This window comes from Chroicocephalus ridibundus, chromosome 2 (assembly GCF_963924245.1).
Source record: "Chroicocephalus ridibundus chromosome 2, bChrRid1.1, whole genome shotgun sequence".
NCBI classification, from domain to species: domain Eukaryota; kingdom Metazoa; phylum Chordata; class Aves; order Charadriiformes; family Laridae; genus Chroicocephalus; species Chroicocephalus ridibundus.
The window spans coordinates 70,984,404-71,008,990 of NC_086285.1; positions in this window are offsets into that span (position 1 = coordinate 70,984,404).

The window sequence follows — 24,587 nt, forward strand, 5'->3', positions numbered from 1 at the left end:
TGGATCAAGTGTCAAATTAAGCAGAACAGTGTGGAATTTATGCTGGGTTTGTGCCAGCTGCGGGAGGACAGACAATACCTAATCCAGCATAAAGTATGCTAGAAATGAGATACCCCTTCAATTATTTTTTTCTTCTTCAACACATTTGTGTGCAAGTGAGTTTGCCATAGCTCAGTACTTTGCTGATGGGTTTGATCCAGCACAGATTGCTTTAAACCCAGATTTTCTGCTGTATGGAAGAGTGGCCTCAGTCAGAAGCTCTGACCTAGTCTTGTTATCCATCGAAATTAAAGTTTGTGGGAAAAGCTGTGCTCTCTTCAGTTTTCAAAGGGGTTTTCTGCTTCTCTTGCCCAGTTGTGGGAGTGCAGGAAGTCAGGGGGTTTGTAAGCAGGGTTGTACCGCTGATGTTCTTTAAACTGGGTTTCTTGCAGTTAGCTATGGCTGGTTTCGCTCCCTGCATTAAGGGTGTTGGGAAGGCATTGCCCATGGATTATTTTGCTTGTCTGTGGTTTTGCAGGCACATCTAAGTGCTTGCAGGGGCCATGTATACGGTTTGATTGTCCCTCCCTCAAACATGATTTTTACACTGAGAGTACGTGGCTAAACTTAACAAACGGAATTCAATGCCAGCCTTGCAAACTTGGAATTGGAGATCAGGGAGTACTGGGAAAGTGCTGAATGATTTTACAAGTCCTTGGCACCATCGTGTGCTCCGAGCTTCTGTGTGGACATAAAACTGAAAGCCGTTGATCTATACTGCTGGCCTTATCCTCACGAGTTGTGCCGCTGAAGTAGATCCTGGATTACTGCTGCTGCTTGAACAGCAAACGCAGAGTCGTGTTGCCAGGCCTGCCTCTCGCTCCGCAGTTGCAAGCTTGCAGCTCAGAGACAAAAGCCCTCTCAAATCCATCATCTCTTGAAAATGCACCCTTATGAACCTGTACTGTGCTTGCCATGCCCTGTTTCCTGAAGCCTTCCCTGCCATTATAGAAAAAGGTGTTACTTTTGGTACGGCAAAGGCGTGGTTCAACTTTCCAAGACAAAAGCACTACAGAAGCAAGCCGCTCTCACTTTACTGCGAGGTAAATTTACAAGCAACAGCTTCAGGCAGGTATGAGAAGTTAAATTTGCTTTATTTGAGGGTGAAAATAAAAGCACCTTTTTGCCGGGTTTTTATCTGAGGGATAGCTTCCGCATCCTAATCTCTGCAAGGTTAAAATTACTGCTGTTCTTAGCTGTGAAGGGAAACTGTACATCTGATGATAGAGGGCACTTTATGTTGCTTTTGTTTCTCAAAAAGCTTGTCCTTTTCCAAACTGCAGGAATGCGCACATTGCTGAAGTTCAGTTTCCAAAATAGGCTCTTGTCTTACATTTGGAGAGATGAAGTCTGGCTGGGAGCGGGGAGAAACAGCAACTATATGCTGTTTCTATGGGAAGTATTTATAGCTGTTTATGAATGCAACTGCATTCCAATAGTTTAAAAAAGGCATACTGAACAGGATATACAATGTATCTCCTTATTTGAACTAGCTTTGAAAAAACTACCGCCATACTCCTTTTTTTAGCTTGATTTCCTGAGGAAACTTGGCTTAAAAGATCACGCTCTGAGCGTGTGTGCACACATGCCTCCTTTTGCGCTTAAATTCTGAGTGCTTTCACCGGTTTTAATCAAATTTTGACAGAAGTTCGAAGTATAATTAGTTCCTACAGAGCTTACAAAACTGCATGACTCATGGAAGTAAGTAGAGGAGAATATATTGTTGATGCCCACGTTGCCATAAAGGCAGCAACATAAATATATTACTGGACAGTGGAGATCAGCAGAGGATAGTGTTGTTATGAATGTCCTAAATGTGGAGGAAAATCTGTGCCTCAGGCATGGACAGTATTAGACACAGAGAGTCGAGTTGTGGAAACCCGATTGATAGGAAACCAAGCAATTTTCATTAGTTTTGCTTCTCAAGGAACTTTTGTACTGCCGAGAGTTAGTAGTAAAAATATGCCAACGATCCCATAACCTTCTATTCAGCAAATTAATGTTTTTATGTCTGCATAGCTCTGGAAAAATTAGCATTGTATTTAAAATACATTAATATTTTTTTAGCCTGTGTTTTCTGATGAAGTCTCGTGTGTTTGTCCTCAAAAAAGAGCTGTATAGCTCCCCATGTGAAAACACAATATATATGACTTTCCAGAAAAATTGCACACTAAATAAAGTCAGTTTAGCTAAGAAAGCAGACAACTTTTATGAAAAATATAATTTATTTTTCTACTGGAAAAGCCATATAATGTAAAAAATCTGAATTGGCTTTAATCTGCTCAGTACAATTCAGAATAGAATCCAATGTAGATTCAATAGAGAGATACATCTGGACCTTGGTAGTAGGTTTCCATGACCCAGTGTTTATTTGCAGTAGGTTGCTGCTTCTCTTCCCAGGGAAGAGTCATCTGCAACTCTTCAAAGAAACCCAAGTGCCACATGTAAGCAGTAGATCCAAAGAGCTAGGCTTTTAAATAAGCACTGGATACCCTGGGACCAGGGATAAGATTGCAAGAACTGGAGAGGCTGTATGGCAGACAACCCAGTTTCTAGTTTCCTCCTGTGATTTGGCATAGCCAGCACAGAGACATAAGAAGATGAATTGTTCTCCCAGTCGTCTTCTCAGTGCTGTAATTGAAATTATACAGTTACCTACTTCTAATTTGGGCAACGTGGAGTTTAATCACTTCTCGCTGCCTGACCAAGAAATCTGGAAAGCTGCATTTTACTCCCTTTTAAGACTTACTAGGACACCAATGAGGTTCTCATGGTTTTTAATTTCATAACCAAAAAGGTAAAAACTTGGTCCAGAAATAGAAATCTGACAGTGTGCAAATCTACCTCCCACTGAACTCCCCAGCCTTTCCTGTTGGCATTTCCTTACATGCATAGAATCATAGAATTGTTAGGGTTGGAAGGGACCTTAAAGATAATCTAGTTCCAACCCCCTGCCATGGGCAGGGACACCTCCCACTAGACCAGGCTGCTCAAAGGCCCATCCAGTCTGGCCTTGAACACTTCCAGGGATGGGGCTTCCGCCACCTCTCTGGGCATATTAAAATTCCTTTAATATGAAAGTGTTTGCCTTCTTTGCACACACAATGGCATCCCATTTTCATCTTGCTGGGTGCTGACACTGCATTCCTGTCTGTCTGCTGAGTTATTGTCTGGATTAATATTCATTAATTATGTTGGTTCAATGAGGCTATGCTTGGTAAACAGCTTCTTGAGGACGTTACACGTTTTCCTGTGAGTGGTGTTTAGCATCCAGAAGATTAAATTGTAAGACTATGGGTGTAATCCAAATCCAACAAATGCTAGCCTTTCTTAGGGTGTTTTAGAGGAGAGAGGATGGATAAGGGGAAGGGAAGTGGAAGAAGAGAGGAAGAAACTGTAGAACTGCTCTCCTATCGATAGCAGGGGCTGCCCTGCTGTTGTGTTGAGTGGCCAGTGCTGACAAGCCCACGGTATCTGGTATTGCTCAGCTACGGATTAAGGGAAGCGTACCGAACCAACCTTCTCCCGCTACAACTTGGAACTCTAAGATATGTTTCTTAATGCTATTCATCTTAATTTGCATAATCAGTTTTTCTGAAAATGATTCAGGCATTAAGATGCATCTGAACAGGCCTCTTTCCTGCCTGCAAAGGTAAATCCCTCTGGTGAGCTGAGCATTATAAATTTAAATCCAGGATGTGGGCTTGGTTGACGTACTGTACTTAGCAAGACAGGTACAAATGACTGTGAAGAAAAACTTGCTCTGAATCTCTCTGTGTTCCTATACCCAAAGGGTTTTGCTTTAAAGAAGATTACTAATGTTTTAAGATTATCTTAAGGTAATATGTAAGTAATTAAGGAACCATGAGCAGAGCAAAGTTTTTTTTTTTGAGCACAAACATTGCTTGACAGTAATTTTTAAAGAGAACAAAGGGCCCTGAGGATGGTGAAAGTTCGAGCTGAACTTCCCTTCTCAAACAGAAGATAATTCAGTAGCCAGCACTTGTTGGTATGACTTCTTGCATGACAGTAAAAGTTAACTTTGCAGCAGCTGGAATCCAGAGATTACTATGTCTACAGATATTCTGATGGCTGTTAGAGGTATGTTATTTACATTGTTTATGGGGAATGAATCGTGCCTACATCTTGCCTGGTTAAATTGACTTTGCCCACTCAGCAAACAGAGCTTTTTTTTTTTTTTCTTTTTTTAACATGCAAATGGTATTTCTATATTTGCTTGCAAACAGTCCGAGTTCTAAGCTCAGTTGTTCTTTTAAGATTGTTGTCTTTTTCAAGTGCATCTCTTTTTAAAGGCAGTTACTGCGAGGGGGGTTGCAGCTCACACTCTTACAAAAGTTAGTACCTTACTCCATGTTTGAAAGTGTTGGTTTATTGCTTGATCCTGTGCCTGTTAGCCACCTTCCACTCTTCAAGTGTTCTAAAAGCATGACTACGTCTGCTACAAGCCCTTTGTCATTAGCTGGCCTGGGGAAATGGGTTACTGGAAGACAAAGGATCTTCTGAACAGGCCACCTCACCATTCTTTCATGCACAAGCTCTGAGTAAGAAAGGTTATGTATCACGAAAGCTCTCTGCTTCCTCTGCAGAAGAAAGGACAAAAGCTAACTACTGACAATCTTCCTTTACATACAGTATATACCTACAATGTTATTTATATACAGTACGTGTATGCAGCAACATCATTCTGGGGCTTTGTTCTGGGGGGTGGTGCATGTTGTATTGTGTAGCCTTGCTTGGTGTTCTGATTTACAGAAAAAATAGCAACCTCTTTCACCTAAACCATGAAAGAGGTGCTCAGCAGAACACAGGTTAGCCTGACTTAACAGCTAGTGTGTTCACATTAATTATGATTTAAGGAAACAAGATAAAACAAGAAATGTCCAAAAGTAGGGTGAGTGTTTCTGCTGGTCAGTAGGTCTTGCGCTCGAGAGGCAGCTTCTGGGGGATGAGAGCATTCATTCCAAACAGCTGGCACTGGGGAAAGCCTGCTTTGGGGAATTTTTTAAAAGGAAGTGATCTTGTTGTTCCATAGCTTTAGACATCCATCATGCGGCTTAACTGAGAAAGTGGGATCTTATGTGTTGTCATTTAGTTTTCTCTAAACAATTTTTGTTTACTTCAGTTCGAAAATCCTTTCTTCCATATTTCCAGCATCTCTTGGGAACTTGGTGAATGAGGAAAAGTATATGGAAAAAATAACCAGAAAGTTTTGCATTTGTGGTGTGTTTTTTGTTTTGTGTTTTGTTGTTGTTGGTTTTTTGGTTTTTTTTTTTTGTTTTTTTAACTTGAAAGTGAGTTAACATTAGTGAGTTAACAAGTTACTTACTTGAAAAGGGACTTACTCAATGCACCCACTTAAGAGACCAAAGGATTTTACCTGTAGAACCCTGGCATGGTTATTGATGTTGACGTCAAGAGTACACTTCATAAATGTTACAAGGCCTTGCGTAAATGTCCAATCTAAGTTTTCCTTAAAGAAATGGTAAACTTGATGTTCATTTTATATTAACAATGAAATCCCTCAGGAAACTGAGCTTGGTTAGTGATACATTTTTATCCTTTTATTATTTTATCCTTTTTATTAGTAACCAAAGACTGAGCTTTAAAAAAAATATTTATTTGTTTTCATTAATTTCTTTATATATTTCAGTTTGATCAATAAAGTAAAAAACATATCAAGAGAGTTATGATGGATTACTGTTCTGAGAAGCCTGGCGCCAGTGGGGAAACAGCAGCAGGAACCTAAGCTACGGTTTTGCTGAAACTAATGTTCTGGTGCGTGCTTTTTTTTTTTTTTTTTAAACTCCGTTTATGAGCTCATCATGACCGGAACTTGTTATCCATGTGTTAATCTTCTGAAGAAGTAGTGTTTACATAGCTAAGATGCTTCATAGTTTAGGCAAATCATGCTAAGGAGCCTTTTGCAGCTATAATTTGGGATATAACAACTCTTCACAGTTTGTGTTTGAAGTGGCTAAAGCTATTTAGCTTTTGTGGGCAGATCCATTAACCCACACACAGTTCTGCCCAAGTAACAACTATAGTAACTAAAGCTTTCCTCTGACAATAAAATTCTTTTCTCTAGTGCAAGCAAAACAAACCCATTTATAAATAAACTGAATGTAACCAAAGTCTTGAATACTTTGTAGAGCCGTCCATATACTTGATAATAAACCCTAGAGAAAATTAGCAAACGTCATCATGCTACTGATGCTGTTGCGTAGTTGCAAATAATATTCTGCTTGTAACCCATTTTACTGATATTCCGAAAGCCAGATCTCAGTTCAGTTAGACTATCAGGATAAGAGTCTATCTCTCTGATCTCATCTTCTCAAAATAATTCAGAGGAGAAACTTAAGTAATGGTGAGGGTGGGGGCATGCATCCATTGGGATTCTTTTGAGAACAAAACACTCATTGCTTTTTGCCTTTGAATAGAGTTTCAGTAATGAACACTAATCTTCAGTAATAGTGTGGAGTGCCTGCATAGAGTAAGCATCAGAAGATAACCGAGTCCGTGGCTGAAGCAGATGGAAACTTTTATAACACCAGCCGAGAAAATGTGGGAGCTGAGGGTAACGCCGCTTTCTCAGGCCCAGAAAGGAGGAAAGCACTCTTCTTTTGCTTCTGGAGAAGAGGGAGTATTGTGTTCCCTACCATGTCCCTGTCAGTCTCCACTTGAACTCCCCAAAGGACTGTTTGGCAGTGCAGAAGCTTTGGTTTATTTAATACAGAAGGACCTTTCTTTTTCTTCACCAATAATGTTTTGATCTTAGCTGGGCTTGAGAAGTGCTTCATTCATTACGGCTGCTTGGCAGTGACATAAAGGCATCCAGTGTTTAGCAGGTCTTCTGAATGTACGTTGCGTGGAAAGAAAGCTGACCTTCTTCATGCACAAACATCTGTCTTAGTCCCATAATGCCTGGACAGCTGGAGAACATGCAGTGCATTTTGAGTGTGCTCAAAGCTTCATCCCTTAATGTATCTCTTCACAAAACTCAAATCCATTCCACTTCTTGACAGTGGAATTGCTTTTCTTTGACCATGACACTCGAAGGCCTCTGCTGTGTGTGTTCCACAAGCCTGGATCTTGTACTAAGTTTTGGTCTGTTGTTTCTGTTCATGATGGTCTCAGGTGTTGCAAACAGCACTGAGAATGGTGAGGAACATGTCTCCCGTGGTTCCTAGCTTTAGGGCTGAGCTCAGTGGAGCAGGCTACTTTCGGTGAGGTCCATAATCTAATCGATTTGGGCCACACTCTAAAGTAGATCGGCTTATGGTCTGAGCAGAAAAATAAAAAACATGAAGAAGTGTGTATGTTGTTTCCACGTGTAAAGAGACATGTCTATACAGTAGTACTATTTGGTTTTGTGAGTCCAGGCAGTAGCATGTTTGTGGATGTTACTCTGTGCGTTATTATTGGGGTCCATTTGCAGTCATTTGTAGAAACAGGTATCAAATAGTCCCAGTAATATTATCATCAGTATAATTCCATTTCTGGAAACCTTTTTTCTATGCTTGTTCAGGGCTTGTTGGAAGGTAAAAGACATCATCTCAGCAAGGGACGTTAAGTAGCTGTGTCACCTCACGAGAGGCTGCAGTTATTCCTTGCTGCCGAGCGGTGCATCCTGTCAACACATGTTGCCCCTTTCTTCCTCTGCTACTCGTACCTGCGGCTCTCAAATGTCCTGAACATCAGCGACTTCCTTTGAGCCTAGCACCTTGAAGGGATTAGAAAAGAGAGGGTGTTGCGAATGCCCTCCCTGCACTTACGAGCCCATATGTATCCAACTAGCCGTTTGTGATTTGTAAATGAGTGAAAATACTTAATTTGTCACGCTTCCTCCCAGGCTGCATTTAACGTGAATGGAATTGCAGATCCGACCCAAGAGAGTGAATATGACATGGCTATCTTTTCCAAGAGAATTACATGGAATTATCTGGAGGTTACCTATACAAACACCTGCATGAAGCACTGCTGTCTGCTTCCTGGCAAGGGCACGCACTTTTGAGGTGTGGTGCTCCACTCTGCAAGGTGCCTCATCCTGTGGATGCATCGGTGAAATTTCAGCACACCTGCTGGTCTGGACTTCTCAAACCACTGGGATTTAATTCCTAGACCACACTGGGCAGTTGTGAGCATGTGAGGCAGAGGATACTGGCAGCCTGGGTGACTTTTGGCAGTGAGGTATTCGATCAGCTCATGCAGCAGCCGAGCGGTGGTTCACGGAGCAGTGCTTGATTGCGGGTGCCTAAAAACAGACGCGGGTATTATGGGTGCCTGAAGTCTGCTGACTTCGTTTGGAATTTTGGCTAAATCTTCTCTGCTGTTTTCCAGCTTCTTAAGCCATACTAACACCCACTTTGTAGAATACGCCAAGGTTTTTCCTCTTCCTGCCTCGCATCCTTGGTGTGACACTTTATTTTGGAAAAATTGGGGATTAAGTGAAATTTCCTTGAATTTGCAAGTTTAAAATAGTAGGTATTTCCTTTGAAGGAACGATGTTAGGATGTCTGACAGAAATTGGTAAATCTAATGACCTTTGATTAAAGCCTGCAGCTGTACGCTAATATAGGCAAAGACAACTTTGAAGACAGATTCAGAAGCCAGGAATTTAGAAACCATTTTCAACATTTCAGCCTACACAGATTACTAAATAAAGGATTTCAACAACTGAGGCAATGTTTTTGTTTGTAAAAGTGGGCGCTTAATACAGTTGGATGATGAATTAAGGACAGCCGGAATATATCAGAATATACTTTCCCACACATGCAATACGATTGAGCATTAATACGTTTTCATCCCTTTGTAATTATTTTCTCTTTGCAGCCTTTTCCAGATTGTTACCATCTGTAATTGTGACACTTTTACAAGGAAATTGATTTAGTCAATTCAGTTTCTGTGATTTTTATTATTGTTATTGTTTCAAATCCAGAACCTTCTAACTTGGCTTGAATTCTTCAAACCTCTTTTATATTGTGCAACCAATAACCAGCTTATTTTTTGTCAGAAACCTGCCTTTTTTTGTTTGTTTGCTCTTATAACTTTAGATAGAGTTAGAGACTCTCTAACAGACAACGGTCAACTGCGCTGGTGACATTCTAGTAAAGAGAGATTGTGGACCAAGGAGGCAGACGTTTAATAGCTGTTTTTGAAAGTTGTGCACTGGACAATGGGAGAAATAGCTTTATCATAAACATTTATTGTATGAATGAGACAGGCTTCAGGGCTGACTAAATTGGATTCTTTCAGGACAAAAGGTAGTTTGAGAAACTGTGTCCTTTGAAAACGCAGTCACGTGGTGCCAGTTACCTCCTGTGAGATGCTGAAGTGTGTTGCTCCCACTGAAGTCAAGAGAATTGAAGTCCATTAGCACATTCAGGAGCTTGTGATGGAAATTATCACAGGTTTGATGAGACAATCAGAAAATATGGGAAAGATATTTTTTTTGTGTGTGCGTGTGTTTGAAACAGCCCAAAACATACCATTTGAAATGGATCCATCTTCAATCAATTTTTCTATGCTGTGTTTCACTGAAAACTAGGCTAAAAACAATTTTTGAATAATTTTCAAAATAACTTTTGGAAATGCCAATTCACAGAAAACAACAGGGGTTACATTCTTGTTTAGTGAAGGCTAGGAAAAGATTGCTTCTGGTGAAATAAAAATGTCAGTGATTTTGAAAATTGCTTCAAAGTGATGTGAACATTTAAAATAAAATAATGGGGAAGCATTTCTTCTGAAAGATGAAAAAAGAATTAGTGACAATTTTCCAGTAATGCTGTTTCACTGACAAAAATGTTGTGGGGACTATTTTAATGATAAACATGTATTGCGTATGTGGGGAGGGAAAAGCTTCTCTGTGACACAGAGCTGGGTTGTGTGATTGATTTGCTTGTTGATGCCTGTAGCATAATACCTTTAAAGAAATATGCTTGCATGTCTGAGTCATGTGGATCTAGCTGCCTGTTCTGCAGTTGTTTTCCAAGTCTGTCTAAGACACTATCCTGAATAAGCATCTCATGTCCAAGCTCTGGGTTGTAGTGAACCCCAGGCTCTTGTGAACTTCTAGATTTGGCCTGGACCAAGACGCTTGTGGATTTGCATTTGCCCACAAGAGCTTTCCTGTACAAGCAGGTGTCTGTTGGAGGAGGTAACGGTCGATTGACCCTTATTCTAGCAGTAAGGTATGAGCACCAGATTTTCAGACTCTGAAATCCACAGTCTGTCGGATAAAGCAAAACAAGATGTTCTCTTACATAAATATATGACATAGCAGATGTCACCTGCTATGAGGTGATATATTTTATGTATTGCCTATGATGTACTATCCTTCTACTAAGTAGGCTTCCTGGTGGAAGTGTGGTTTTTTTACTCTGTCACACTATTCAAAGTAGTGATTTTAGTGGCAGATGAACATTAAACGTGTATGTTCAGATTAGATCTTGTACTTGTGGTGGCTGCACAAGTGAAAGTCAAGCATAAGAGCAAATACTGAAGTGATTTACAGAAAAAAAATCACATCATCAGCTTCAGTGATGAAGCAATTGCTGTAGGTTAAAACAGTGTCTAAAAAGACGAGTGTACAGATGTCATGATGAAAAAACAAAGTAGAAAGAAGAGGCCTAGGAGGTAGTTTATTTGGAAGTGGATGAAGGATGAGGGGATAGCTCTTCAGTTGCCATGAAGTGGCATATATCTGGCAAAACAGTAGGGTTCCTGTAAAAGTTAGTGGAAGTTGTTGTCTTGTTGACTTCAGTAGGAAGGAAGATCAGCCCCAAGATCAGGCAATTAACATTGGCACTAAAAATGGTTTGAATGATGAGCCTTCCTGTAAGTGATGAATGTAGAATGGCTTGCTAATGATTAATGCATATTTGGTATTAATAAATCATATTAATTGTTCTCTTCCTCTTTCCCTTTGCATTTTATTTCTCTCTGTGTATAAAAAGCACACTATAGGGGTCCAAAACCAAAAAGATGTCTAAGAAGAGACGATTATGCTTGGGTCCAGACAACATTAAAGGAGACTTAGACCAAAATCTTATATTCCTTGTAAAACTACCAATCTGAATTAGGAAGATGTTTGAGAATATTGCCATGTTTTCCTAAAAGCTGGTTGTCTCCAAGAACAGTTTTCTAACATGTGGTTTTGCATCTTTATATTGTTACATGACATTGCATTATTTACAGACATTAATTGCTATGGATATGACTCATATATCCCAATGGGACATAGCATGGAGGTAAATAGGCAAAAATGAACTTTAAATAAAAAAAAAAGTGTAGGAGACAAGCACGTTTTCCAGATTTTTTCTGGAACTGTAAAAAGATACAAGCTAACAGAAGAAGCTAGGACAAAAGTAGAAGAGGTACTTAAGAGCTGATAATGTCAAATATAATGTACATAATGTGATTTAAGTCCATGAGTATTTCGGAGTCAGAGCAAAGTAAGAAGAGCAAATGACGATTTGTTTATTCATCCAAGCCCTGGATCAGGGAAAGCTTTAGCATGTCCTTGTCCCCTAACTTTTCAGGTTTACATGTGAGCAATAAGCCTTTGACATAAACCTTGATTTTGGAAGTTAAGCATCTGATGAGTACTCTTCTGAAACTCATAAAGGCACAAGGGACACCCCTTGGAGAAAGAGGAGGGTAAGGTAATTGCAGTGTTAGCCTGCAGTGACCTCAGGTTTGTTTCTCTGTTTGTCCTTAACATCTGAGGGAAGTTATGCAAAGTGATTACACTCTGTCTTCCTTGTACGTAAGAGTGGGTGAATAGCCCTGCCCTGGTCCCTCGAGTATTTTGAGGATGATTGTTGGGCACCAGGCACTTACTTGCCATTTCTTGAAAATTATCCTCCTTTATTAACTACAGAGAAAATAACCAAAATACAATTTCCACACCTGATTTTCGTCAGAAAACATTCCGGACTACTGCAAAATATGCACAGAGTCTTGCAAGCTGTTCCTCATGTGAAATTAAGATACATTATTAAGGAGTGCTTACCTGAATAGGATATTGCAGGACTAAGTCTTCAGTCCACTCCTAACATTTTCAGCTGCTTTTTTTTTTTTTTTTTTTTTAGTTTGGTACATCTCCATTTAATGGTCATCCCCAACCACCCCTGAGTTTCAGACACAAAGTTTAACAATTTTTTGAACTCGGATCCCAAGAAAAACAGAGAGAAGCAGATTAGAATGGTCTGATTTGGAACATATTTCCCCTGTAGTTTTTTACTCCTTTTACTGAGGTTGGACACGATGATCTGAAAGGTTCCTTCCAACCTAGAAAATTCTATGATTCTTAAAGTGTTTTAGTGGAACCTAAAGTCCAGGCCATATTGTAGGCTTTAAGGTGGTGGTGGGTTTGCCATCTCCAGCAACCCTGTTAATTCCAATTCTAAAAAAAATTAAGAAAACTTTTTAAGGAGGTACTTAATGGTAAAACAGATGAAAATAAGCAAACTGTGGCCATTTTCTAGACAGCTGGATCATTAAGGGAAGACCCAAATCTGGAAGCTCAAGCAGAAAAATTTCACAGGGTGACAAGAATTCCATGGAGAAAATGTCTGAATCGTTTGCCCCATGTCCTTTAAACTCTTCTTTCTCATGAGGAGTCTCCCATTCAAGAACTGATGACACCTAATTCTGATTAATCTTTGGCATTTGAGGAGATTACAGCTGGGGGTGGCAAAAGTACATCCTTAAAAGAGTAAAGCCCTATATTTACTGATAGTGCTGAAACATTGTTGGATGTGGCAATTTAGATTTTTCATTACTGTCTTTTTCCCTGACACCATCTCTCTTGATAACGCATTAACTACTGAAATTACCTTACTGAACATAGTATTCAGGATGGTCTTGTGCTTATAGCAAAGTGCCTGATGATGTCTTGAGGCTGATAGAGAGTAGTGGTTTTTTTTTTCATCAGCAATGATAAGTATATTCTCAGCAAATTTATGAGTTTATTGACACTGTGTTGACTATCACTTCTCTATCAGCTGGAAGAAGGAGCAATATAGAATCTATGAATAGAGTTTTTGTTAATTTTTGTTAAGCTCTTGAAGTAAACAGTTGAGTTCAGAGTCTTGAGTTCTTTGAGTTGTTATGAAATATATCTAATTAAATTGTGTGTTTAACTTTTTTATGGTTTTGCTACTATCAAAACAGCCATTATTTTAAACATGTTCTAGGAAAGAGATCAGCACCCTGAATTATTTTTTGCAACCAAATTATAAAATAAACAACCTACTTCCTATTGTTTGTAAACCAAGCCCGTTATCTCTCACTGGGTTGGTTTTAAGCATTAGGTGCATCTTTTTTGGTCTATGGATTATTCATGACAGGTTCATTTCAGCTACACATTGCTTGTGATATATAATGGATTATCCAGCTCGTATGTTTGGGTTGGGTTTTTCTTTCCTGTTTCCTCATTGGGTGACTGAAGCTTGTTTTGAAGAAAGGAATAACGGTTAAAATTTGTGAAATTGCCATGAGCCAAAAGTATTTTGCAAATGACCTTTGCATACAATGACTAATGGAACTCAGTGGATAATATCAGAGCTAACTCATTTAATAATTCTGAATTAGTTCACTGTTTGATCAGCTCTACTTATTTTATCCAACTTGTATGGAATACAGGCTGATTCTCTTTTCTTCCTCACTGTGGCTCTATGTTGGTCTGACTCCACTGACGTTGACAGAGTTCTAATTCCCATGCAGAGATGTAAATGATGAGAGAGGCATGCTCTCTGCATGCAACTGTCAAACAAATGTGATCAGACTCCGTACTGGGTATTGTGTTTATGCTACTCCAGTGCAGTAATGACAGTTGAGACTGGCTCAAATCTTGCCCTAATATCACAATGGTATCCCAGAGCTCAATTAGGTAGAACGGTTTACATGCGATGTTAATTTAAAAGAACATGAACAAATATCCCAAATGTTTTTGGTCTGTTACGTACTACTTCTTATTGACTGGAGTGGTGACGTGGCACATGAGTGTCCCCCTAGATTCTATTTGACCCACCAGTTAACACTTGAGATTTGGAAGAATTTGAAGTTGTCTATTTTCTTGGCAATTACCCCACAAGACTGAGATTTGAGAAAGCTTCTTGACAAGAAAAACGTAAGCAATGGTTATATGAGAAGTGCCTGTCACAAAAAATCTTAAAGATTTTGGCTCGGTGGTCAGAAAACAAACCCATTTCCTGTGAGTTTAGCAACTCTGTCATGAATTATCTCAGTTTGTTTAACACAGTTTTCAAAGGTGTGTTTTTTGTTAAGACTGTGTATGGTAAGTGCTACAATTTTCCTGACAGCTTGGATAAGAAGTGATGAACACAGTGAATAAGCTTCATCAAATAGGGCCAGGAATTATAACTGTTCTAGTAATGTCAGCTCATCTTAATACTGCATTACTTGGCATTATACCTTTATCACATTTTAGAGCTTGCTTTCTCTCTCCAACCCCCCCACCCCCCCCCCCCAAAAAAAAAACAAAAAAAAAAAAAACAACAAAAAGTCACATTCTCTTCTGACGCTTACACTTCTGTCACATTTCTATATTCTTCTTGGTAGAATCCAAAGGAATTGCAAGAGTCTTGAGGTATGAAATAGATGATCAAGTTGGTGTTTTTTGAATTTGTTCCTTGACAAAGCTTCATCTTTTGGAGGCTTGCAACAGATCTGCTTTTCCTTTTCCTTTTTTTTTTTTTTTTTTAAATTCATCATTTCTTGGCAAGTTACTTGTTTTCCAGTGAAAGCTGTTGCCTTTACTGTAAATGACCATTCAGAACTTTGAGCACAGCAAGAATAATGTGTCTGTTTGGCTAGAAGATGTGAGCTTAGGGATAATCTTCTACCTCTTCTCGTACAAAGAGATCTGTTAACGAGCCAGAGCATTACTCAGATGCTGGCAGCAGAGAGCCTGTGTTTTAGAATGAGATCTAACTTTAAAAATATCCATCAACATTGATAATATGTCAGGTAACTGTACCTTATTGCAAATAAAAGTCCAATTTGCTAGGTCCTGAAGACTTAGTTCTTTTAACGTAGATTGTTCTGAAGTTTCAATAGCCATACTTTTTTTTTTCTTAAACACAAAGTAAAATCTGTTGCAGGTTCCCTGTGTTACTGGTAAAAATACTATTGGTAGGAAGGAAAAACTCAGTTTTAATCCACCTTTCATGAACTAAAACAGAATTTTTTTATCTCCCAAATGGACAAAGTCTGGAGGTCAGGATATTAGCAGTATCAAGTATGGTCTCAGCCCAGCTAGACTGCTTATTTTCTTATGTGTGTGTGTGGCAGCGGATGTCACATAAAACTGAAGAAACTTTCCACTCTTTATATGAATACCCCCAGCTCTGAGCTAATTTAATTTTCTAGTTTTCATGCACTGATGCTGAGCTGTTTTGAGGTCCCTGTTAGTGCAGGGAGATATTTAAACAAGTGCATCTGCTTGTTTAGGCAAATCAGAGAGCAGTAGTAGCTTGTACAGTTTAGTATATATTTCAGAAGTAGCCTCTTCATTTGATTCATATCCACGCTTGCACATGAACTTCTCTGTGTGGCTGTCTCTGCTGACTGGGAGAAGGATGGCAGAGAAATCGGCAGGAATTATAGTGGTTGTCTTTTGGAATTTGGGGAAAATTTGTACTAATTTAAGTAAGCTGTCTCCATTTTTGCTGCTTTTAATAATACCGTATTCCACATACATTCCCCGGCTCAGTTGCAGGTGCATTCCATGTATAGAAGGCAAAGAGCATCTTCCTTTTGTCAGAAGTCACATTAGGGGCAGAAGAGTTGTGAAGGGATCCTTGTGGAAGGGGATGGTCTTTAGCCATCATTCATCTGCTCCCATTCTGAGTATGGCCGTGCATAGGGGTGTATGTGTGCAGGTGATTTACTGAAAATGACTCGGGTAAATTTTCAGTTTCAGATCAGGTCCTGAATGAGATGGTACTCTCATTAAGGTGCTAATGGAGATGGTGATCCAGGCAAGGCTGAGAGAAGCAGTCCCCAGAAAACACGAAGTCACTTTGCTGTTAATGGCATGTTGTACAGCTTTTCCTCCAGAATGTGCCCAATCACTTTCTGTTAGGAAGATAAAGCCAGAAGTGCTTCTGTAACTGAAAATAAAGTTCCTCTTCCCCTGCCTCTGTGTTGTAGATAGCACAACCATGTAGCAGAGGTTCTGCCACCACAGAAAGAGATTCAACATTCGTATTAGCTGCTGGAGAGAGTCCAGACTTCCACTGACAATTCAAACGGATCTTCTGGTTGGAGAACCTCCCAGTACAGCTGAAACAGTCTTCTTTTGTCTGAGCTGAAGTCCTGTTCTCTTTGAATAGGACTGTTCTCTGACTGCTACAAAGTCATTGCTGTTTTGGCATTTTTCCTGATGTTTTTATGATACTCATTTTAATGTACTGCACATTTTTCATATTGGGACAGTGCTCAAAAATTTGCCCATAAATGCCACTTCAGCTGGGTGAATGCTGCTGCTTTTTATCACTGCATTGCTAAAGGCATTTCTGTTGTTTTCCCAGACCACTGCTTTGGTTCATTGATGTTGAAACCAATTTCAGCACAGGCACAACGGGTTAACGTGTTCTCCTGCTTGTTTGTGTAGCGATTGCCACTCTGAGACCAACCTGTAACGTGCAACAGAATACAGGCATTTTATAAGAGATACACATAAAGACCTACACGTATTTTTGAGAGGGAAATTTTAGGGACAGAGGGAGGAACGATGGGAAGGAGGAAAAACTATGGATATTGTCTGATGAAACACAGCGCGACAGGAGAAATGTTAATTTTCCCATTTCATGCCCTATGCTATTTTTCACTGCGCAGGTTCTTGTTATGTGAGAAAGGCCTCTTTGTTTCACGGTGCCTCGATAAGGAGTACACAACTTTCAATGGACTTGGCTGCGATATGCAGCTCAGGAACCTTGAGGTGACAGGAAGGGAGGCAGCGCATACCCATACTGTCCCATGAACAGAGTAGCACTGAACCATCACATGGCCCATTGCTATTTCTGCTTTGCCAAATGGAAATTAAATGCCAACAGCCTCCTCTTTGGTCCCTTTAATTCCATCTCCTTTCTGGATTGTCTGTTCTGAACAGTGGGGGAATGGAGACAACGTTGTCTCCTCTGGCCCACCTCCGTTAGAGGCTTATGTGGGTAGCACAGGAGAATCAATCCCCTTGCTTCCCTGTGGGATCCTGTCAGTGAGATTAGTCCAGTGAGATTAGGAACAGCAAGACTGGTCCCTGACAGCTTTAGTCCATGTTGAGGTTGTCTTCAGCCCCAGGGGCTGCTGAGATTTTCTTTATGAGCTTCTGTATAAAAAAAAAAAACAACACCTCACCACAAAAATCCCTCTTTGTTTTTTAAGCTAGTTTGAGCAGATATTTTAATTAAAAACTACCAGTGGCAGTACATAGCAGGGCACTGGAAACCCTTTCTCTGTGGCAGTTTCTCAGCACAAATGCTTCTGTGTGGTTGTGGTCACATGTTTGATTGACTTGGTTCCCAAGCTGATGTTCACAGTACTGTATTCATCTTGTTCAGATGACTGTGACATGCTGCCTGAATGCGCTGATGCTGACAGTGAATGTGAGGAGAACCAGACAGTTGACAGCATCTCCATTTTTTAGAGCTGATGTAGGATGATCTGTCACATGATGCTAGGCCGCAGCCTGTCATTTATACAGCTACAGCTGTAATGTGGGTAAAATGAGCAGAAATGAGAGAGAAGTGACAAGAAGGAAAAAAAAAAGGGGGGGGGAGGGCAGACTGTGTATTTCCACCTCCTCCCACAAAATTGCACAAGCTTTTTTTTTTTTTTTATATATATGTTTGAATGAATGCTCTATTGTTCCCATATCTCAGATCTACCTGCTATTTCTACAGGTTGGAACAGCATTGGCTGTTCAGAGTAGTGTGTCTACCCAGGGCAGGCGCCAGAGATCTTTTGGGATGATCCTGTGCCCCATCCATTATGGCTGTTAGGGAAGCCTTTATCATTGTTGCTTGGAGTGCACAAGCAACAGCAGCCAGAAACTTATGACATTAAAAAAAATTACCTTACCCTGAGCTAAATAGCCATACTCTCAATCCGTGAGCTGTAACAGCCTTGTATATTTTGCAAGAGGTGCAGAGGAAGGAGACCCTTAAGGATGTATTCAGTGCTGCCATTCAGCACCTAAAATGGATTAAGGGACCTATTCTGGCAGGAGATTAATAGGTGATTCAAGCCACCCTTCTAGGCTCTGTATAGAGCCTGTGGTCTCTATACTGTTACTGGGGAGACAAGTATGTGGGGAACAAGTAACTCTGCGTACGCAGTTCTTTACCTGGGTTTTCCCCATGCGTCAACTAATGCTGTTCCTTGTTTGGCTGGTCTTCCCTGTAATTTGGGAATAACAATTCTTGTAGCACTGGCCTGTTCGGAGCTGTGTAAAGGAAATGCAGCTATATCATAAGGGACCGTATTCAGAAATGCATCTTCCAAGTGCCATCTGCCTGTTTCCCCACCTGTTCCCATATGACCCCAAAACAGGAGGCTGAACACAGCAGTAGAAGGTGAGGCATGAGCTGCTCCAGGACTTGTGAGTCTGGGTGACATCTTGTGAGTTCCGGTTGCCTCCCTACTTCACTTTTTCTCTAGGATGTGTGTGATAAATTGCTGGTGACCTAAATGCGCAGGGAACACAATGTGCACTGGCTACCACGCCGGGGGCATAGGAGAGAAATGGAACAAGGCTCTTGTCCATTCTTCTTATTCTCTGTTCACCTTCTGAGAAGCAAATGGAAAGTCTGTGCCACTCAGCTTAGTCCTCTCTGGTTATATGAGGGTCAGTGAGCTTGCATGGGAGTGTGTGTGTAAGGAAGGTTGTTCTTGTGCATCCTTAAAGTCTTGCTTGACTCTGTAAAACGTATTCTTGTGCCAAACTTGGGTTAAAAAGAAAGCCCCATGATGTATGTCATACTTCTGTGACAAATGTTACATTTTTCTTAGTATCATATACTGCTGTTGAGATGACTGGGGCACCACACTTGACAATGATGAATTATTTACAGGAGACCGACAGCCATTTATCCTGTGGTACCATCTGCCATAAAGATCACATTTTGTCTTAGCAGTTCCCTCCCTTTGTTATGCTTTGAAACAATATTTGAAGATGTGGAAGCAGTGAGGAATGGATAGCCACCTCTGGGCCATGGTTTCAGTGGTATGTTCCTGGACAACAGTGTTAAAGGTTAAACGCTCTTGGCATTTGATGGGAAAAACTCTAACAAAGGTGAAGTGAATGATGCAAGCCTAGCATGAGCTTTAACTGTTTAGAATGTTTCCCATGTGCATCCTTTGCTGGTCTCCTTGGTATAAGGGTCATGTTGTGGGCAAGGAGGAGGTGTGACTGGAGCAGAACTGGCAGATGGTCCCTTGAAGGTCGTTTCTTGTTGCTATCTCCTGTAGTGATGCCATATGCTGTGCAGGGGGATGTTTCCTTCCTCTTCATGGAGTGTAAACTCATCAAAACAGTAAGTGCGGCATGCCATCAACTCTCAGCTCTTGAAGTTTCTGATTAGGTCTGTGGCTTTAAGACATTTTTTAGTCTGTTGTCAAAGAGTGTATAGAATAAGTATGTTTGAAAAGAAACTAATAAACATCTGTCCATGATGTCTCCTTCAGGTGGAGGTTTTCTCTTTAGTGATTTAACTTTTGTCTCCTGAAATTCTCTTTCTGCCTATAAGATTTTTTTTATTTTTATCCCCCCCCCCCCCCCACCTTCCCCACCCAAGATCTTTCTTTGTAACTTGTGAACATCCAGAGCATGGACAGTGCCACATAAGAGATGTCAGGGGATTGAATATGCCACCTCTGCTTCTAGAATCATAGCTGCTCCACTTAGCTGTTGGTAATGGCAGGTATTTCCAACAGAAAATACCTGAAGAAAATGCCCACAGCAATTAGGGGGTAAGCAGCGTATCAAACAGAAGTTGGCTGGGTCTTGAATGCAGTTAGTGTTTCTGAGCTGCTTGTGCAAATTTTACTCTGTCTCACAGGGGAGTCCTTCTAAAACTATTGTTGCTCTATATGATACGTTGTTTTTAGAAAGATTATTTTTTCCTTTTTTTTTTTTTTGTTTAATTGTGATTAATAACATCAAGAGAAGATTTTTATCCTGAAAGAATAAAAGAGGCATAAATGAGTTTATAGAGATATAAATCCTGGCATGCTTTTTCAAGCAAATTTGTTATCAAAGTAAAAGGGAACAACGTCTGGGTAGGACAGTAGAGCAGGATGTGTTTGCCCATTCGACGGACCCGAGCCCTTTTAGACAGGGCTCAATTGTCTTAGCATTATACTGCTTTATGCCATGGCATTGGTGTTAATATCATTCCCTCATCAGTGTTGGCTATGACCTGGTTGGCCCAGACAATAACTATAACCCTGAACTTTACAACTCTTTAGAGGGAGGAAAAGTTTTTGTGAAGTGATTCAATCCACTTTCCCAGGGTTAAGGTAAAGATCCAAGAGTTTCTGTTAGCCAGGCCACCAAGACTCAATGTTTTTTGTTTTGCTCTTGCTCTTTAGGTTTCATTGACATATCTCTGTCAACCTTTTTACAATTTGCTGTTAAAGCTGTTCTTTGAACACAGTATTTCACGGGCTCTATAGCCAATAGGTGGGTTTAGGATTGCAAGGACTGCACATGAAGTTAACAAATCAGCTATTAGAACACTGATATTTGGTACTACTATTTCAAGTTGTAATATTTACCTGTGGGTCGTAATTGAATACTGACAGTGTGTACAGTTATACAACTTTCCTGAAAGGGTTGTCAAGCATTGGAACAGGCTGCCCAGGGAAGTGGTGGAATCATCATCCCTGGAGGTATTTAAAAGATGGGTAGATGTAATGCTTAGCGACATGGTTTAGTGATGGCTTTTTGTCAGTGCTACGTTGATGGTTGGACTCGATGATCTGAAAAGACCCTTCCAACCTAGACAATTCTGTGATTCTATGATTAGATATTTACAATTAACTTATTCTTTGTCCAGTGATAGATGTCATCTCATTTTACCTAATTATTAACAAATATCTTGTTAAATATCTAAGTTTTTGTGGTAGAGGGTGGTGATGGTGTATTTAACAAACTAGATAGCTTATGTTGCTGAATTAACCCTTTCCCTATCAGCCTTTCCTTCTTTTTATTCTAAAAAGCATATCCAATATTCATGCAGCTTCCTTGGTCACTTCTGACTCTGTAGCAGGGCAATACTTTCACACCTTGATAAAATCAGACATGTAGAAACTGCAAAGATTAAAGGAAAAAAATGGTCAAATTGAATTCTGCTTTTTTTATTTAACCTTGAAAGATGATTATCAAGCAGATACAATGGACAAAACCAAAGATCGTGTGGAAATTTAGAAATCATAGTCTGACTTACGTTTATTTCATTTTCCTACTCTAGAATGGCAGTTTGAAGCACTGATGTGCTGGCATTCCTGACCACTGGAAGTACTATTTTAGCTATTACATGAGTGAAGAATAGGAAAGTAGTAGAGCCAACATGGCTCACCATCGCCTGGTCATTGGCTTTCTTGGGCTCCAACACTGCTTCCGTAGACAGAGACTTTTCAGTTTTGGAAAGGAAGCAGTTCTGAAAGAGGGGGGAAAAAAAAAGGTAATCAGGACATTTTTGCAGGAAGCAAGATGAGATGGTAAGTTGATGCTGTCATCGTAATGGTTAGCTTTCAGGAAGCAAAGTAGCTAGCCTATACCTGCAGCAGATTAAGCACTGTAGTGCTGGACTCCTGTAGCGTGTCCTATGAGACGTTTCATTTAGTACTGGCAAAAAGCCACAAGCCACACCTTAAAAATACCCTTTTCCAGTTTCTGATAACCCGGGTGAGCTGTGTTCTTGTCTGCTGTGAAGGTGGACAGCAAATGGTTTGTATATTTAGCTGCCTGTGTTAGGTGTGTTCTCAATTCAGTTTAATTACTATTTTGTATGGGCTGATGCAGAGCTCTATTACTTTGTTGCACTGATTTTCAAGTGATACTGGATATAGAAGTCAGAGGAAGAATCAGCAAGATTGTGTCTAAATAACAGCATGATTAGTCTCCTATGATATAGTACCTTTGTCTCATCCCACAGGACGCACAAAGGATTTAAAGAATTGGTGTAAGAGTTCACAAAGAGAGTTCACACGTGTGATGGGTGCTTCTAGGATAAAGTGTGGCAAATGTGTAATATTGTATGTCACTAGTGAATGATAGTAAAAAATAATTTATTTGGCAGAATCAGCAGCAAGATTTTTTTTTATTATTATTTTCACTCAAGTCGCAGAATAGAGCTACCTGGATTGGCATTTGGCTAGTACACTGGAGTTGATGTGTAAATTCTGGAGCAAAAATTACTATTTGTTTTTCTGATTCTATAGGTCAGACCTTTGATAACTCATCTAAAAAGTGAGGTCTTTGTCAGTACAGCATTTACTGCTGACATGGCTTACTTTGGAGTGGGTTTGCTGAGGGAAAAAGTGATCTCCTTCCTATGAAGGAAATATGATATGGCTTGGCTTTCCTCTCTGTAGCAAACAGTTTAAGATACGTTGCTGAGCTTTCCTTAGATTTCAGAAATTTTGTTATTTGTTGTAAGCAACTCCTGTGTTTAATTTGGCTGGGAATGTTGTAAGTAGTAGAATTGGCATGGGATAGGGTGGTGGTGGAGAAGGATGTTAGAAAGATGCGGAACAGCCAGGTACAAAGCCCTGTGCAGAAGACAGGTGCTGGAAGCCGGGGAGATGTATGTCATCCATCTTCAGTAGAAACACTTGCTTCCCTGGCTGAGCGTGTTGGTGGAGTATCACAATGAGAAAGGGCCACCTGTAGCACCTGCGCCCTATGCCCATCTTCCAGAGCAGCCAGTTTCTTCATAAAGCGAAGGTCTTTGTGTTAATGAGAGTGCATGACAATCTAATGTGACTTTTGGAAGGGTTACAGCAAGTTCTGAATGATACATGAAATGAAAAATTCTTTCCTGGTGCAGAGAAAGCATGAACAACGCTGGATGATACACTGCCAACAGTTCTAACAAGGGGCTCCTTCACAGATTTTTCCACCTCAATCAGCAAAGCAGTTGAGATCCCCTGAGCAAAATCTCTCCTCTACTTTTTTTTTTCTCTGTACGAGCAAAGAAAAATTCTTCAGCTTTATAGCTTACCCGCTGCCTAAAATACTCATTCAATAAGCTTTCTCTGCTTACAGTTGTGCCAGTCTCTATAGGTGAGCATCCTCTTCCCATAATTCATTCAGGCTCTTTCAGGTAGTTTTGCTGTAAATTTCTTCTCCATACACTGGGAAGGTGGGGCAGACATATTGTGATCAGTGATCTAGTTACTGATGTAAAACACTTGCTGGTCAAGTCCAATGCAAAAATCAATGAGGAAGTAAACAATAAGGCCAGGTAAAAAGAGTGATCACCTAGTTTAATGTTTATGTTCCAACAAAAAAGCGCTTTCTAAGACAGTCAAGCTCTAGCTAGTGTATATTGGAATGGAGAATGGAGTAAAACACATTTTAGAAAGCAGTGGCTTGCAGAAGAACTTACGTGACATCATAGATAATTTCTTTAACTTGAATTCTTGCTGCTGTGCTGTGGCAAAACACAGCTGATGTGATCCATGAAAAAGTAATATTTAGTACTGTTTGTAAGCTTCATCCTACGATGATGTGTCCTGTTCTGCCTAAGCTGGGCTATAAAATGAGTTGAAGATTGGAAAACAAGCATCGGGATGAAGGGCTTAAAGAATTCAGAGTATTCAGCTAATTTAAGAGCAGGCTGAGAGGCCACTCTGAAGAAGATACCTGATAGCAGGGGCTTTTCCACCTGGCTGACAGATGCTGGATTTCAGCTAATTCAGTCTTGAAATAAGATGCTGCTTTCTGGTTGCGAGGTCTGTTGAACATGAAAGTGTCCCTCTGGGGAAGAGACAGAGAGCGAACTGTGGTCACTTCAAGCCTCTCGATAAGCCTGCGCTGGACGGCTGTGTCCCTGTGCCGCTAGCCTCCCTCCTCGTCCCTTTCCTTTAGGGGAAAGCATTGCACTCCAAAGCTTATAGCCAGCAACTCCGCATTAAGACAATTAACAGACCTGAATTGCGTGGCTCAGATTTCCAGTAGGCTGTCTGAAGATGTTCAGGGCAGATTTCTTTTCATCTCCTCCCTTGCACAATGAACAAAGATTTCTGTATGCTGCTGCTTTTCATTGTTATTAATTGCTTTCCCTTGCAGCATTAGAGATTGGCCACAGCAGGAGATCTCTCTGTAGGTGGTATAGAGAGTGATTACGGATTGCCTTAGTTGGTTTGGGAGGGAATTTTCCCTGGGTCAGGTTGGCAGGCTCTGTGAATCTTTCACCTCATATAGCATGAGGTGTGGTTCGTCTGCTAGGATCATTTGTGTACATCTCACATGATTAATTCCTTGCCATTGCAGG